Source organism: Mus pahari, chromosome 17, assembly GCF_900095145.1.
Source record: "Mus pahari chromosome 17, PAHARI_EIJ_v1.1, whole genome shotgun sequence".
Lineage (NCBI taxonomy): Eukaryota > Metazoa > Chordata > Mammalia > Rodentia > Muridae > Mus > Mus pahari.
The window spans coordinates 32,237,635-32,256,359 of NC_034606.1; the positions used below are offsets into that span (position 1 = coordinate 32,237,635).

The window sequence follows — 18,725 nt, forward strand, 5'->3', positions numbered from 1 at the left end:
CCCATCTTATGAATTGTAGGTCCAATTATAGAAGGAGCCTAAGAGAGATTCAGGGAGATGCTAACATGTGCACAGAAATCTGGACCCCAACAGTAGCAAGGCTGTGATTTCTTCACTACATCACATTTCCCAGCAAAAGTTCTGTTTGCTTTTCATTCATACATGTGACTCACCAACATTACTCACAAACTTACCATCAAGATAGAAATCTGAGTTCTGCTCAGAGTAATATGCACAGATGATGGCCCCTTCCTTGTGAGTCAGCCTGGTTAGGATCTCAGGTCAAGTAGGACTCAAACAGACGCTGTCCCAAAAGAGTCCACAGTTAAGGGACTGCTATGGGTGCTGCCTCACACTGGACACTGACTCTAAGCTGTTGGCTGAGTGTTGGGTCTTGACTGTCCCATTGCTGACTGATTTCTGCATTGTTTCTTCCTCTCTCAGCCCCAGAACATATGCCTCAAGGAGATCATAAGCTGATAAAGCAAAAGCTATGGGTGCCAGCCAGCCAGAGCCACTTGCAGTGGCCTGGCCATCTTTGGCAATTAGTGCTGAAAAATTCTCTAGTTTGAAATGTTTGACAACTTCTGTGATATAAAATGTCATGCAATGATATCCTTGGATGTGTAAACTTAGTGAACCTCCCAGCAGTCCCAGCTAGCTCTGGGCAGCTGAAACCAACAGCCTAAAAAAATACAAAAATTCATTAGCATTTATTTCTTATACAGTGTGATTGGTTCATACTGCATCCATTGAAGTATATCACGTGCTTTGATCATATTTACTTCTGTTACCTTCTCATGCTCCTTTCCAATGGCTTTAGACCGTTTCCTTTCCTTTCTCCAATTACTATGCCCTCTACATCTCTACATTTATGGCATGAAAATATATATGGGTGTGTATATATATATATATATATATATATATATATATATATATATATATTATATATCCATGTGTGGGTATACATGCATATGTGTGTGACAGGGAGAGGGAGACACACATATACACACACATACAGAGAGGGGGGGGGATAGATCTAGGTTCCACATAAGGGAAAAATCATAATACTTGTATTTTTTAGTCAGTCTTATTTTGCTAATATACTGATCTCAAGTTATATTTTTCAAAAATAGCATAATTTCATTCAGCATTTATTCAAAGCTGAATAAAACTATAGGCTGCGTGAATGGATGGATGTACATGACATGTTCTTCACTGTTCTCTTGATGAACACCTAGGCTCATTCCTTGTCTTGACTATTGTGTATACTCCTGCAGTAAACATGTATATGCAGATATCCATGCTGTTTGCTGACTTGGAGTCCTTGGGTCCACACTCAGGTATGGTGTAGTTCTACTTGTATTTATTTATTTAATTATTGGAGGATGCTCCATATTGATTTGCATATCAGCTGGACAGTTTTACATTCCCACCAATGAATCAACAAATCTACCTCCAATCAGTCTATATGGAAGCCCTCCTGCCTCTAGATGCACTCCTTAGTTTTCAAAGGAAAGGAGACACTGAGCTCAATGAGCAGCCACTGTATGGAAGGCCTCCATTGTGCTTAAAATACTCTGATTTATTCAATGCCCATGGATTTCACCTGACAAATGAGGAACCTAAGTCAGGGGAGGAACCAACTTTCAGGGCATACTTCTTCTCACTCTTGACTCTAACTCTGTCAGTCATGTTGATCCCAGAAAAAGAGTCTGGCAGTGCTCTGTAAGCTTGGTTTGCTTGAGATACCCTGCAGAAGGTACAGAGGTCTGCAGGGTCTAACCACTGGAAGCCAGCTCACAGTGCCTAACCAGAGATCTGCTTCTTGGACTCAGAGTATTGTAGACTCTGTTGTGAAATCATTTAATGGGTGACTGCAATCCTGTCATAAAGATGAGTTAGACCATTTTCCCCTAAATTTTACTTTCCACACATTACATCTTTAGCACCCACAGTGGGCCAGCTAGAGTGGGTGATGAGCAAGCCACTGTCCCTCCTTGAGAGGCCATCTTCTGCTTCATAAAAGGAGGCAGGGGGACACCCTGTGCTTATCACAGGCTGAGGTGGAGGCTGCTGAGATTCAGAGGCCTGACCCACAGCAGGAGTGCTAATGGGCAAGAATGAACATACGCTTGGGGCTTTTGATATCTCTTTATTCAAAATACCATCTCCCTTGACCTCCACAAATCCATGTGATGTTTTACTCAGACCTTTGGTATTTTTTTCAGGAAACTGAGACCAGAGAAAATGCTTAACTTATCTTGTACTAATGGGTTGCTCAGAAATTGGAGCAGGTGGTGAACCCAGACCTCTGCCTCCAGAGCTGGCTGCCACCTCTGATACCCTTGAGCATTAGGAAATGGAGGAGTGTGGCATGAAGCAGTACCATCCCAGGGCAATAGATACAAGGATAGATACAAGTTCTCAACTAAAAAGAAAAGTATGATCCTTCATGTGTCTGGTGCCTAATACATGCACAATAATTAGGTATGATGAATGAAGATGTAAATTCTGCTAGAAATGTAAAATTCTTGGTCTGGGGTGAGAGATATCTGCTTTTAGGGTAGGGGAGCCCCAGCCAGAATACAATTTCCACTTTCCTTTGAGATTCTCTGAGATTCCACCACTTCATCTGCCCAGCACATATATCAAGCCCTCTAACATGGCTCTAGGCTGTCTGTTGCTTAGAGAATTGAGACTCCCCAAGGCTAACAACAGACGTAGGACACTTTGCCCTTGAAGCCCCATATATAACTGTAGCTGTAGTTACTGTAGTCAGAAATGCTACAGTGGCTCTGGGATGGGAGGAAGTGGTTGGGACATGATGTACTTAATTCCTTTTCAGAAGTTTGGGGTGAGAGAGGAAGGAAGTCAGCCACATGGTATGACTGTAGTATGTGTGTACTGAGGGAACAGATGTATATAAAGATGGAAGGATGGGTGGGTTGGATGGATGGATGATAGGGTAGGTGGGTTGACATATGAGTAGGTGAATGAATGGATGGGTAGAGGGATGGATGGAAGGGAGGGAGGAAGAAAGGAAGGAAGGGAGGGAGGGATGGAGGAAAGAAAGAAAGAAAGAAAGAAAGAAAGAAAGAAAGAAAGAAAGAAAGAAAGAAAGAAAGAAAGAGAAAGAGAGAGAAAGGAAGAAAGGAAGAAAGGAAGAAAGGAAGAAAGAAAGAAAGAAAGAAAGAAAGAAAGAAAGAAAGAAAGAAAGAAAGAAAGAAAGAAAGAAAGAAAGAAAGNAGGAAGAAAGGAAGAAAGAAAGAAAGAAAGAAAGAAAGAAAGAAAGAAAGAAAGAAAGATAGAAAGAAAGAAAGAAAGAAAGAAAGGAAGAAAGGAAGGAAGGAAGGAAGAAAGAAAGAAAGAAAGAAAGAAAGAAAGAAAGAAAGAAAGAAAGAAAGAAAGAAAGAAAGAAATATGGGTGGATGGATAGATGGATGGGTGGATGGGTGGAAGGAAAGATGAGTTGGTCAGTGGGTGGGTTGGTAGATGATGGGTAGATGGACAGACAGAGGTACTCATATGCCCACCCCATCAGGTGACTAACAGATGGTTTGGTCTTATTTGCTGAAGACTCTTAATGAGACTTTCCAATCCAAGTTCATGGGAGGACTGCAGTAAGTAACTTTCTATTTAACAGGAAACAAAACATTACCACTCAGCCATCTCTATGAGTGCAAAAGATAGATAAAGGTGGTCTGAAATAAGTAACCTATGGATTTAAGGACATTCAGTCATCCTTTCCGCAGCCCAGAGAGACTGAGAGGTTTCTCTCTGTTAGGAACAAGTTGAGATAGACACCCATTGTTGAGGCTTCCTTCTGACCACTGGAGCAACAGCAGAAATTTGTCTTCAGAAAAAAAGAGGGAGCCCCATGTCTTGACTTTGTAGTTTGACATCACCATATTTAACACTGCTAGAAATTTTCTGCTGCGAATGTGTGTATAATTAGGCAGGATTTGCCTGGATAGGAATGGTATTAAAACAGCCACTTAGGTACATGTTGCATATAATGTGCACTTCTTAAAGATATCGCAGAAATTAAGCTTCTTCTGATAAAGGAAAAAATAAGCAGACTTTCAGAGAGGCAAAGGGATTTTCCCAGAGTCATATAGTCCTTTGGTGGCAAACCTGAAATTCCTTCCTAGGTACTCCAATCCTAGATCTGTTTAAAAAGGGGCTATCCAAGTAGATTTCAGTGTCTGTCCCACAAATTATCACTACACTTCTAGAGTATGCTAAGTATCATGAATAGCATCCAGTACTGGAAAATATATTCAAACAGAGGTTGCCAGAACTCCCGTTCCTCCCACTGCCACACAGCTCAGTTGAATAGTCTTGCAACTCAGCATCTTCTAGCAACTCTTAAAAGGCAACAAGACCTTTGTCCATAGTCCTTTGTGCTCACCAAGACTCTTTCTTCCCCCGTGAAGGCCCTTAGAGCTCCTAGCTGCTCATATCTCCCAACCAGCTAGATGACTCAAGTAAGTCAGTTAAACTTTCTGAGCCTCCCTTTTTACTAGTCAAAAGCAAAGAACAACTGTAGACTTACAGGGATGTTCTAAAGATTGACTGAAAGTAACTTAGTAGTATATTTAACACAGTCACTCTGCACAGTAGGTATCTGTTCAAATCCAATTCAGAGTCCCCAGGTGGGCCACTCTGAAGGTTCAGCCTAGATTGTTCCGATACCAGTTTCTCTCAATATGCAGCATGAACCATGGAACATTTCTTATGAAAATTTGAATTTCCAACATTTCTTTCATTTTTAACATTTCATGGTTTCAGAATTTATATGCATTGCATGTTGGTCTTCTCTTTAGCCTTCCCTCTCCCAGCAGCCTACTTCAGGCTTAGATAAATTGTCAATTAACTGTATCCCTTGTCCAGGAAGATTCTAGCTACCAGCCTCTGCATGGTCCTGCTATTGTCACCCAAAGCCCTCTGTGCCTTTAGACATATGGCTGGCTGACAGCCCTCACTGGGCACCTACTGTGTTTCTGGGCCTACGCTGGGCATGTGCATATGCTACCTCAGTTCATCTAACCAGCCTCTGTGTGATCTAAGTAGCACTACTTCTATTCCATAGATGAGAACACAGAGCTCTACAGTGGTTTAAATTACTTGCTCAAGATGACATAGCTGTCACATCCTAGCTGTTTCTTGAGTCAGACTGCCCCTAGCAGGAAAACAGGCTGCCACCCACCTAGCACAGCACCTTGTCCTTTATATGCAGCTCCTCAGCATCCTCTGAGCATTCACTGTGCTGAGGCAGTTCTTCACCAGGACTTTTCCCTGCTCAATTTCAGGGGTCCTTCTCTAGCTCCCCAAAGCCCAGTCCTAACAGCTGTACCTCCAGAGGGCTCCTAAAGTTGTTCCTGTCCCTGTCCCAGCCACAGTTCTCTAAATACCTTCAGACGCAGACCATGGCCTCTCCTGGGAGTTGGCAGTAGAGAGTCAATGGGTACAGGGTCACCAGCACTCCATCAGCTGCTGCTGCTCCAGGCTGAGTGGGTCACACAGGCTCCGGAGGGAACGCAGGCAAAGCCCATGTTATCAAGCAGGCTGCAGAGTTGTAGTTGCTAAAGGGCCTCACACTTCCTCTGCTGAAACAAGGAAGGCAAAGGCAAGGGGCTGGTAGGAGGGCAGGTTCCTGTTTTCTCTAACCGCGCAATGCAGACTTCTCTCTACAAGGACGATGGGGAAGAGAAGGGACATATTAATTCCTTTACAAAACACTTGAGAATATAACCAGCTTGGTAGTAAATGGCCAGAGCTTATAGAAACACACTTTTTCTCTCTTTTTCTAATTAAAAGGCAGATGAAGCTGACAATTTGCCCATTTGTGTCCCCAGAGCTTACTGGTCCCAAGGAGGCTGAGGATTGCTTACTGCAGCTTTTCTTTGCCAGAGTTCCTTGATTTTTGCAGCTCTCTTGTGTCACTACAGAAGCGACCCAGAGGAGTCCCTGGAGCTGTGCTCTGCTATAGGCCAGGGACCAAAGCCAGGGGATGGCTACTCCTATGCAGAACAGAGTTTCCCAGCAGAGTGCCGGAGCACAAAACCTGCCTCCACTTAGGTACTGTTAGAAGAAAGCTTACCAGGCAAAAGGGAGTGATGGCAGGCTAGAGCAAGGCATGATCCTTGATGGGGCCCCAATTTAAGGAGAAAGAACTAGAAGCAACCAGGTTGCCCTGAAGTCATTATTCTAATCTGTCAAATGGATAAAACACCCAGGCCCACACTGGACACAGATGATTGTCACAAGGAGATCCGTGTCCTACAACACAATGATGATAGACAGCCATGTGGAAGAAGGCTGTAGTTCCCAGGGAACATTTGTGCTGACATTTATGTAGAAGTGTATCATTCTAAAACAGTTCACTAAAACAAATATACTCAAGAGGAAGGGGGGGGAGGATGGGGTTAGGCAACTTCCAGGAGGACTCAGACGACTGGATGTGCACACATTGCTCTCTTTCAAGTTTTCCCTTGGTTTGAAATTAGAATATTAAGTGTCTTCATCTAAGATACTGTTATATATGCAGTAAATATCATTTCATAATGTGCGTGTCTATAGCAGGGAAAGCTATGAGCATGCTGCTGGGTGAGAGAGACGCCTATTTCTAATGAGAAAAATGGCAGGCAGTTGTGCCTACAAACTGCTCTCTGCCCTTTCCATTTTTCAAAGTTAGTCCTCACAGAGCCAGGACAGGGTCTGGGGCCTATGTCTCAAGGACCCCACCCAATGAGTCCAATGCAGAAACTCAAAACAGTCATTTAGAAACCTTGCTGGGTGTCCTTTGCAAATATGAATTACAAACAGTGGGGCAGCATCTAAATTTAGTACTTGCTCTGTAGTAGATAGATTCAGCTGGCTTGTAAAAAGCCAGCTCTGTGCAAAGCATGCTGGGAAGGTACAGGCAGATGGTGTAAGAACTTTGTAGAAGTGGCCTCAGTGAGGAAGAGCATGCAAGTGGAATCAGCTGAAGTGGGGCTTTCCCCCACATGCACCGAGGAGTGACAGAGCTCCAGAGGAAGGAACATTCAGAGAGACAGGAGTGGGGGGACAACTTTTTTAGCACCTTTCGCGGAACTCCTCCTGCTTGAATGAATTCATTTTTGTCACTGGCATTCCTTCCCTTAACATGGCTGCCCATCCAGTCACTGAGATTCAGCCAGGATGTTAAGCCAGAGAGAGTCCTGCCCTGCCTGAGCCTTGCTTACCAGAGCCATTGGGTGGACTTAGAGGGCAGCCCACATTTGTGGTGCTGCTCTAAAGGAGACACAGTGAGCTCTGGGGTAGAGGTCCACTGGCAGTGGTGGTTGGGGACAAGGTATATGTGGGGGTCATTGAGTTGTTGCTTTAGGGGTCAGATAGATTCAGAACAAGCCAGAGTGAGAGGTTCACATAGAAGGAACTACTGTTGTGACCATGGAAGTCTGAGGAACATCAATGGCAGAGGGAGACAAATAATGAATAGAATCCCAGTCCTGAACTCAGACTCCACAGAGTCAAAGCCTGTGAGAGGACAGAGGTTCTACAGAGGAACATCATGTTAATTTGCCTCAAAGGCCTCTTTTCTGCCCTGGCAGTGCTCTGAATACCCTTCTGTGGTCCATCTTCCACCCTGTACCCCAGAAGTGTATCCACCATCTTCCCTTAATCCATTGAGATTGAGAACACTATCATATATTCAGACATGTGTTTTGAGATTCATTCACTCATTCATCAGCCTTTTGTAGCACTTGTTATGTGCTAGGCAGCATTTGTGCTCAGCACTATGTACCAGCAACATGAGGCCCTGTCCACAAGGGACACCCAGTAAAATGTTCTTTCCAATTGCCCAGATCCAGCACATAATGGGTCACTTCCTGATGCTGAGCACTAGGTGGGACTGCAAACTTCTATGCCCATTCAGAATGGACAGTAAGGTGGCATAGATAGTTCTACTCATCTTTGTCCTTGAGGTGTTTATAACCTAGTAAAGAAGACAGGGCCCCCTGCTAAAATCTATAGACTAAAAGCAGGTGTAAGTATGTAGGGAGCTGGAGAACAACCCAGAAGACTCCTGGGCTCCAGCGCTACAGTGCACTGAGGTTTAGCAGGATAAGGTTAGATTTCATCCATACGGTGCAGATTCCTTCAAGGTCCTTAATGCCTGGAGTGAGCACAAAAGCTAAAGATAGGTGTTGGCCTTCCAGGAAGCCTCAAGATAAGTGTGTGGTCAGCCAGGCTGAGCTGTATTAACACATGACAGCTACCTCTCAAGAGGTCACAATTTAGGTCCACAAAGACACTCAGGCCATCTGTGTGAGATTTCTAGAGGGCTTTGCAAATTAATTAGCTATCAGTTACACAGATTAACTGCCACAGGGAGACAACAAGCTGTTTGAGCCAAGGATCACTCAGTGAAGTGGGGCAGTGTGGTTTCTACCCTTGCTAAGGGGACAAGATCCCCTATCATGGGTTAGCTGCCTCAGTCCCCAGCTGGAGCTGGCAGCCCCCTAACCAAAACAATGCACAACTCATTTCATTGCATTTAGTTCTCCTGGAGGCTTTAGGCTCAGCGAGAGATATGCGGTAAAGCAATTTGGTGTTTCATGGCAGGTATGTGAGGATGTCAGTAGGCCCCAAGTCTGGGAAGTTCAGGGTTTATTTTCCTTCTTTCTATATAAATGTTGGGGAAAATAGATGATGAGGAATCCAAGCTTAAGAACCAGGTAGCATCCCTTGAGTGAAAAGAGTCAGGTACTAGTGTACTTGGTTAGGCAGTTCCAAAGCACTTAGCTGCTTTTCCTACCTGTCTCCTGCAGATGTATACCCAGAGCTCACCTAGGCTCTGTAGATCTCAGAGCTCCCCTAACCAGAAGCGAAAACTCCCTCTTTGACACTCTTGGGAGCTGTATTTGCAACACAGGAGTCGAGAGATGGAGGCCAGACAGCTAAAGGCAGGGCTATATGACCTTGTGCAGATTTCCAAGTCTCTCACAGAGCATAATATAATACTTCTTGCTTGTGAGGACTCATGGGGAAATACACATGCATTTTCTAGTGTGCGGTAAAACCATCAAAGCCTCCCTTTCTGTAAACCCTTGGTAAAACCATAATGGATCTGATAAATGGCACAGGAGGCAGTGAGTCTAACATATACCCACTGAACCTACCCTGAAGAGGTGACCCACAAGTGTCCACTGAATGAATGAAGAAAGAGACTGTGCCTGGGGAATAAGAGCATTTGTATTTATTTCCTCTTAGCCTGTCTTTCCCATGTAGGGACGCATAGAGAGTTCCATTCCTCAGGAAGTGCTAGTTCTGCTTTGGGATTGGTTTACGGTTAGAGAAGTAGCCTGTGGGGAGATCTGAGTTCACCCACTGCAAACCGTTTCTAAACCAGCTTGTGTCATCAAGCACTGTCTTTGCAAGAAGACTCCTGGGACTGTAGTTCCTCAACAAAAGAAAAAAGTAGAATTTCTTCCCCATGACCCCTTCTGCTCAGGAGGGTTGCAAAAGTACCCAGACTCACTAGAATCCTATTCAGTCCTTGCTCAGTTAATCCCACTAATGTGCCCCCAGAGCCTGTGTGGTTCTCAGCTCCATATGAGTAATTTACTAACTTCCAGATGTGCTAGCTTGAAAGCCACCATCTTTCCTAGATCTGACTCAGACACTAATCTGTTGAAATAGTTGTGATGGAGCCTCTGTGGGGTAGTACACAGCAGAGCTATGAGGAGACGGGGCTACCACTTGATCTACCCTCTTAAGCTAACCTTGAATGGATGAAGGGACAGGAGAAAAGCAGGGCACGACAACGTGGTGGGAGCCCTGGTGCACAGGGACCCCAGAAAAATCATCTGGCAAGACTTGGGTGACCAAGACTGACCAGGAGGTCCTTAAAAGTTGCAGGATTTGATACAGCTAGACATCTGAGGGTCTCATGAGATGTTTGCTCACACCTCTTTCTCAATTCCTGTTTTTGTAGGATGACTATATTTTTGTCTTGCCTGGAGTTGATAGTGATGGCAGTACTGGCCACTGACAGTCATCTTAGCTCTTTGACTCATTCTCTGTCCCTCTCAAATCTACCAGAACAGGCTAATGAATGATCCCCTATCCCGTCCTTCTGATACTATTCCTATTGTCCTGGGCACTTCATGGATACTCACCAGGGTGTTGTTGATCATGCCATGTGGCATCAGTAAGGATGAAGGATGGTAGGCATGGTGGTGGTATCTGTCTGCAGCTCAACAGTTGCCATAGCAATCTATACCTGTCTCAGGTCAAATGGCTCACTGGCATGCTGCTACTATCAACAGAGCAGAACCCCTGGATGAAGATATCCTCCTGGCTTCCATCTTTTTCCCAGTGTCTCTTTATTGTTTGACTAGTCACTTCCTAACTCTTGATCATGTACTTACAGAAAAAAAAATACAAGTTATTCTCAGGCTATTATTCATAGTCATAAACTGTTTCCATAGGTAACAGCAAATATGTACCTATAACTCATAGAAACTGAAAGAGTGACATTTCTTAAATAATATCTATAGACACATGCTCTAGAACCTTCATGTGGGGCTTCAGTGGACTATCTGTGGGTATCCCATTTGGGAGATGATTACTGACAGATACCAAAGAGAAAATGGATTGTTTCTAAGCAGGAGTCTGAAAATGTTTTGAAATCTTAAGAATCTCTTATGATGTCTTCCCATGAGAAGGGCATTCATGGTAGGAGAATGCTGAGGGGTTTGGGGCCACACAGACAGCATTTTTTAAGAGTGTCTAATGAGACCAGTCTTCAGCTCTGCAGTCCTAACTTGCAGGCACCATCCGTTCTAAGAGGTAGAGACAAGCAGTCAGTGTGATGCAGTGTCTGTGTGGAACAAGTGGATGTTCATCGGGAAACGGGAGCTGAGAAGACTGAGGGAATGAGTTTCAAACAGAGAAAAGAAGCCCCCTTCCCCCAAGATCTCTAAACACCCGAAGGCCTTAATCATGTTCTGCTGGTTTAGAGTCCCTGGGGCATCTTTGTACAGAAGTTGCTGGAATTAGCCCTGTAATAGAGTAACTCCCAGCAGCAACAAAGACCTGTACAGGGATCTAGAAACAGCTTGGTGCCTGGCTGGTGATAAGGCCACTGTGCTCAACTTCCTGACACTGTCCGAGGAAGACCTTGGCACCATTCTGGCCCAGCACCCTCATCTCATGAGTAACCATGCCAAAGTAACTGGCGAGCCACCTCTGGATATTTCAAACAGTACAACATGAGGCTGAGATCCATAGCAGGATTGTTATCACACTCACTAAAACCCCATCCCATGCTCTCCTAGGATACCTCCTCATGGCTGGATGCTCCACTTCCTCATGATAAGATTTTACTGTCAGAAGAAAGGCAAGCTGGAAGTTGACTTCAATGTTATTTAAGTCACTGACACCTAGTCAGAACCAGCTGGTTAGGTGTAAAATTATCAATCAGGGCCAGTTCAGCATGCACTGATCCATGACTAATTGCACCAGCAATGGGAGGCCGTGGAAATCGCCTTGGCTGAGATGAAATACTAATGCTAATCTGTTAGACTAGAGCAGCAGTTCTCAACCTAACACTTGTGACCCTTTTACACAGTCTCTTATGCTGTGGTGGCTCCCAACCATAAAACTATTTTTGTTGATATCTCATAACTGTAACCTTGTTACTGTTATGAATCATAACGTAAATATCGGTCCTTAGTCTTAGCACAGACTTGGTCTTGGTCTTAGGCAAGGCCTATGAAAGCACCACTCAACCCTAAATGTATTACAACCTATAGGTTAAGAATAATTGGACTAGAGAATAGTCCACCATTTTAAAATTATAGTTTGAGCATCAATAGGAACGTCAATAGTAGATAGTTATATGGAGAATGTTTATAGATTACAACATCTTTTCATACCTGTGATTGCATTTGATTTTCACAAGAATTCTCTGAATTATTGCTTAGGATATCTGAAAACACTGGTACTATTTTCAGGAATCTTGGTACACATAAAAAGCCCTTTCATGCTGCCTTAAAATTTTTCCTAACAAATATATAAGTAAGGTTTTTTTTTTCTCTCATCCTTGCTTTTACCCAATAAACCAAAACCCTGAAGCCTCAGGACTTTAATTTGCTTTCCTAAGGTTGTGTAGCTCATCAGTGAGGATTGGACTTGGATTTTGGCTGATGGCCTCAGAGCCCATGCTCTCAATGCTTCTCTGGTGACATTGCTATATATATACCCATTTAACAGATGAGGAAATTAATAAGCAAAGAAAACGGTAATTGCTGTGTTATGAGAAGAATTTTGCAAGAGCCTCCAACCTGAAATTCCATTTTCCAAATAATCTTCCTATATCTCTTCAAAATAACAATAATTTATACTTGCTTTCATCTGACAGATTTGAAGGTCATGATAGGAAATAGACTTCAAGGATAGAGCAAACATGGAGCAAGTATGCATATTCTTCTTGTAATGTACATCATAACCTTAGCAAGAGACTGCAAGATTGCCCAGGGTAGCGTTTGAAGTAAGGGATCTGCTTGAGTTTGAAGCTCAGAAGCTGTTAGTGCCCTCATCCTGGTGGGAGCTGGGCTCAGACCATGAGATAAGGAAGTGAGCTGTGCCATAGAAGTGCCAAGCCCATCTGAACATACAGACTATGGGGACAGGATGTCTCAAACAGAAACTGGAAGTTAGAGTCACAGACTGCAATTCATTGGGTCAACAGACAGCTGCAGGGATGAAGGCACAGTCTCCCTCAATCATTCATTCTGTCTCCTGTAGCATGTAGAGACCCTGGTAGAGAACTGTATTGTCTCTACCCACTCTAGGCAACTTCCGCCTCTGTCCAGCATGACCTCCAGTCTCTTGGACAGGTCATTGCAGTTGTGGACTGTTCTAACAGGTTCCCAGCTGGTTATTCTATATTCCCAAGACCTATTGTCCCATCAGACCATGCTCTTCACATATATTTCCTAGGGCAGGTTAGGTCTTGTGTCTTGAACAATAGTGTTCAAGCAGATCTCAGATCCAACTGTAAAATGAAGATAATGTATGTCTTCTACAAAGCTACCCATAAGTGACATGAGGCTAGGCCTTCCTAGAAACATATTAAAAACTGAATAGTGACAGAAAGTGTTGAACCATAGTTTACCCTCTCCCCTGCCACCCATGGACCCAGCTGTTCCCTTCTCCCCATAGTCTCAGGGATGGCTGGATGGCTGGTCTCAGGAATGAATGATAGGGAGAAGCAAGTGCTCTTTATGGTGGGGTGCTGATCCCACCTCAGCTATCATTAAGGTAGCATTTTTCAAGGGTGACACCTAGGTCTGGGAAATCAGTAGTTTTTAACTGCCATGCACTTAAATGGATTCTGACAGTCAGAAAGCAATTGAGTCAATTAAACATGACATATTTAACAGATGGCAAAAGGCGTTTTGTGAGACATGGAGGAGATGAGATAGGTGCAAATCCCATTCCAGAGGGGCAAAGCCCACACCAATCATGTCTATTTCCAAACAAAAGGAATGTCCAGGAAGGGATCACTGGGGTCTTTGAGATTTTTGTTGGAGCCTGTCCCCTCACCCAGACCCTGCTCCTATGGGTTTTTGTTCCATCTCACCACTCATTTCCCTGTGAAGTGGCCATAAATGGCCTTAGCCATACCACTTACATGTGGCTTTATTCATGTGACATGTGCAAATGACTGCTGTTCTATGGCAAGAATCAGTTGTACTATAGGGTAGAATCAGCTCTTGAAATATGCCTTAAATGCCTCTCTAATTGCAACTGCAATGACAGTTCATGAGGACAACAACACTGTTGAAATTATAAGGAGCTGGTGAAACTCTACAACTGGCCCTTTATAAGTGGCAGGGGCGGGGAGCTCTAGGAATTGACAAAGTTGAAATATCTATGTTATCTTGGGGTTTGGGCAGGTGATAGGGTGAAGAGTTGGAACAGACTGCTTATGAATCTCACCTGGATCCTGTCATCCATTAGAGCAGTGTGTTGTCATGGAAAAGCACACTGGAATCAGAATACTTGGGTCTCAGACTTTTCTACTGTGCACAAGGAAGCTATTAAACATCTTTGATGTTCTTTCTGAATCTATGGAAATACTAGGGATGAAGTGTGGCATATACAGAAGAACATCAAAATAAGCAGTATTTGCTTTTCTTCTTCTTTTAATATTTATTCTGTGGTATTTACCAACACCGATCAGTTTTTTATTAAATTATTAAGCATCCATTATTACTTTGGGAGGAAATAAAATATCTCTGCACTATGATGTTTCTGCAAAATATTTGAAGCTCATCTTTTTGCTTTATTTTTTACACACATATGCACACACACACACACACACACACACACACGCACACAGAGTTCTCTCTTTTTTTTCCTTTACAATTTACCTTCTTGGCACAATTGCTGGGCGCTGATATCTCTCACCTGGAAAAGCCTGCCCTTATCAATTTCTTATCTCCATCTCTCCCACCTGCCCTAAACTTCAGTGGCTAGTCCCAACTAGCCTTTGTGAAACATCTCTGGCTGCCCTCCTGCAATAGTGGCCACAGGCCCCAGCTCCTCTTGAGACCTCACATAGTTGCTGTGTTCTTCCTCTAAAGCATGGCAGAAAAACCCCTCTCCTTTCTTGCATCTTCCTTTTCTTCCTGGAACCAGAATGTCCTAAGGAGGGTCTGTGGTATTTAGAAGAGGTCCTGTAGCTAATGGAACTGAGTAGAGTGCAGAGAGGTCGTAAATGTTTGCCAAGAGACTTCACAGGACAGGGTTCTGTCCTTGTGTCCTTCCCAGTCTGCAGTCATGAATCGTCTTTACAGAGCCCCATGTAAGTCTGGCCTCCATCATTCGCTCCTGATTGACACAGGGAAAGAAAGATCCCATGTCATCTCCCTGCTCTCTGACAAACCCTGTAAGCCTCTTCCTTATTGGCTGCCACATGTCAGCCATTCATAATGAGAATAAGAATGCATGAAGCTCTGTGCTAAGAAGGGGTAGTTCTTAGCAGGAGGTGGTAGATCATGGGGGAAGTTAAAGGCTTCATAACTTGGGCTGTTATTACAAATCTCCAGATCTCATACACCTTGCCTCCTCCTTCTGGACTGTGTTCTCCCAATCTGAAAAGTGGAAAGGAGTTGCTAATATAGAGAGGGTTATTGCAGAGATCACAAGTTCCAGGACAGCCAGGACAGACAGAGAAACCCTGTCTCAAAAAACCAAACCAAACCAAAACAACCCCCCCTCAAAGAATGTACATAAACTAATGCTCCAGCTCTTAAGAGGCCACTTATGAAGGCTGAATGCCTTTCACTTTCCACATGAATATATGCATATGTACACACACATGTACATGTACACGTAGTCACCTTCAGTTTCTACTTATAAAAGTGCCCTTGGTTTTGGCTTGTGTCAGTTACCACTCTTTCCTCTTAGGAGGACCACAGTAAAGCAGTACCATCTGACAGGCAAAAGGCACTGAGCAATAGCGAGCCTCGATTCTACCACCCAAGTTCCATAGCCTATGTAACACCAAGAACACTGATTCCAGAGAAGAAGGAAAGAGAAGTGATCTACGACTTTGTAGATTATAGTTTCAAGGTGGAAGTTACATTAACTATTGTCAGTACTCGTGTTAAGATTTTTGCCAAAACTGAAATGCTTCAGACTTTAGTATGACTCGTGGTCCCAGGGATCAAGCGAAGAGATGCCTCTGGGTTAAAGGTATACAAGAGAAGGTTAACATTGGATAGGAACCACTTTTGAAAGTCTCTTTGCTACAGTTTCTAGGTCTGTCTCCAGATTCTCCTTGCCTCTCAGAAGCATGTTCAAATTCCAATGCCCATGGAATTCAGTGGCAGGCTCAGGTTTGAGTGTATTTTCGGGAAAAGAAGGATATGAAGAAGTGGACACATTCTCTAGCTCTAATCTCTACTCAGAATCCCTGGACCACTCAGGAGTCTGGGCTGGGTTCCTGCCTCAGATGTTTCCTTCAGTTCCCCCAGCTCCTTTAGGTCCTCTAGCTCCTCCAGCTGCTCCAGCTGCTCCAGCTCCTCCAGCTCCTCTAGCATTAAGACTACCAAGCAGAATCCTGCTCTTTGTCCCAGTTCACTTCTGCCCTACTTCTCTATAGGCAATGGGTGTTTTACATACGGCTGTAGCCAGTGGTAGAAAAAATCACTTCACTGCTCTGCCTTCAGTAGTCCACATCCCTGAGGCACTCATATTTGGTCATTGCTCAAAGGTCTGCTGTGTGCTCAAGCCATTTCAGTCTGACCAAAATCCCAGAGGACTTCCTGTAGCTATAGAAACCTGGCCTGCACCCTAGGGCTCGTTTGCTCACGGTAACCCCTCACACTTGGCTGTCATTGACTTGTCTTCTGATCTTACTTCTCAATGTCTTCTTTGCAGAGTTCTCTCCTCCTCCTAGAAAGCCTACTCATGTCCCCATCCATTCTCTGTGTTGGCTCCTTCCTTTAACACATATATAGCTTTTTACAGGGATGCTGGGATCTTTAGACTCCAGGTTTTTCTTCAACATTTCCTAACCTATCTGCCATCCTTGACACTGCCCAGGAGTAGTTACCTGCCAGTGCCCCTTTCTGCTCCTTTTCTCAAAGTCCTCTCCGCTCCTGCCTCTCTGCAGAGTTCTCCAGGCATACAGGAGCCCTGCATCCCCTCCCTGGAGTTCTCAGTGCATACGAATTCTAGCCTTTGTCCTGGTCCCAATAGCAGAGGGTCACTCTGGTGTACAGTCTGTACTTTGAAAAGCCTTGGGTCTCTTCCACAACTTGAGGACGTAAGACTCTTTACATAAAATCAGACTCAAAACACTTTTAGGTGGATCCTTCTTGAGTAGCAAACAATGGCTGAATTCACTGGAGTCTGTAACTCAGTGGGAGCTGTCAGTGCTCCTCAGGGTTTTGCACTGCTGTGGAGTCATATATCTGCTTCCTCTCAGCAGGAAGCTGGATCGCACATTGCATTGTGGGAAAGAAACCAATAGTTAATTCCACTCCTGATGATAATTAGCATTCACATATACTGTGTGCTGATTACAGTATAAAGATTTTTGCATCATTGCCTTGTATCTTCTTTGGAGCAGTTGATCACAGGGCCCTTTCCAAGCCAAGATGGGAACCGATAAAACAGCAGACCACACTGGAACCGAAACCCCAGCCTGTCTGTTCTAAGACAGACCCTTCCTACTGGATATTGGCCCTGCTTCTCAGAGACAGGCAGGGACCAAGGCCACAGACAAGTCTGCTAATGCATAGTAGGTAGAGTGTGGTGCTGCAGGTGGCTGCCCCGATGTGCCTCATGTTTGTCCCTTGGCAGCTGTGAGGCATGGGGTGCACAGCTTCCAACTTCCTGACACCTCTAGAGTGAGGATTCATGGGCTGTTTTGATGTGATGCATAGAAGTGCTGCCTAACTCTTTTGCTTTTTGTCTCCCTCTGAGCCGAGACTGCCACAACCCATGCAACCTGGTGCTAAGTGGTAAGGAGGTGGGTGTGGGTTTCCCAGGTTTTCCTTCCCTGAGAAGTTAATACATTACAGCAAGAATGCAAATAAAGGAGAGCTAAGGCATAAGAAGGAAAGAGAGCAGGCCTCTCTTCCCGCATAGGAACATCGATCCTTAAGTCAAGGCCATCAGGGCACACCTGGGGCAGCAAGATAGTCACACACACACACACACACACACACACACACACACACACACACACACACACAAGATGTGCCTCTGTTGCCTTGCCAGATGATAACTTCTTCAAGAACGGTGTGAGGGGGAGTCTTCTTGGGCACACTGAAGTCACAATTTCTGAATGACACCATCAGAGCGACAAGGTTGGAATTCTGGTCTGCTCCCTTTCCTCTAAGCTCCTGGGCTCTGTTCAAGGACCACCAGATGTAAGGCCTAACAAATGCCCCCGAATGAGGACAGCCTGCTTAACTGCTGATTTTCCACAAAGAACAAGGTTTCAGAAAGACTGATCACAACAAAAAGAGAGAGGAAAGTTCTCTAAGCTATCTTACAGTGTCAGTGAAACCCACGCCTTTACCCACTTCCTCCGCGTATCAAGAAGCCCAGCTATTTATAGCTAGCAGAAATATTGAAAACATCAGAGGCCCACCCTAAATCCTCATGTCCTCAGGCGTTCCTGTAGGCCACTGGTTCTCAGTCTGTCTGTCTCAGTTCTCGCCTTTGGAGTGAGGGAGCAATCAAATGACCCTTTCACAGAGGTTGCCTAAAACATCTGCCTAACAAGTATCTACATTAGAATGCACAATAGTGGCAGAGTTACAGTTATAAAGTAGCAATAACAATAATTTTATAGTTGGGGGTTACCACAGCAAGAAGAGCTGTATTAAGGAGTTGCAGCACTTAGAAGGTTGAGAACCACTGCTGGAGCCGCTTACCACCACCCCACCCCCTGCACTCAGCAGCACAGAATGCTGTGCCACCCTGTGAAGACCTCCAGTGTGAGTACCATTCTGTTACAAGAACATAGCAAGTGGTTTTTCAAAAACAGGTGGCCACTTGGTGTTACAGAAATAAATCAAGGGTGTAAAGCTCACATTCACCCACTATGGTTCATTACCAATATCACTACACTCCAGACCCCGGCTGGCTGCAAGTTTGACCTGCACCTCTGTTGATTCTCATGAGGAGCCTAGAGGATCCTC

General features: G+C 44.4%; 2 protein-coding genes across 3 annotated transcripts in view; one reads left to right on the top strand and one right to left on the bottom strand.

The window, feature by feature from the left end:
* Sla (Src like adaptor) overlaps nt 1–5,693 on the bottom strand; it is a 33,276-nt gene extending 27,583 nt beyond the window's left edge. Inside the window, exon 1 of the mRNA XM_029548224.1 lies at nt 5,418–5,693. The gene's annotated coding sequence lies outside the window, so the exon portion shown is untranslated. The remainder of the gene's footprint in view (nt 1–5,417) is intronic.
* Tg (thyroglobulin) overlaps nt 1–18,725 on the top strand; it is a 180,530-nt gene that overhangs the window by 135,147 nt on the left and 26,658 nt on the right. The gene's annotated exons all lie outside the window — the stretch shown is intronic.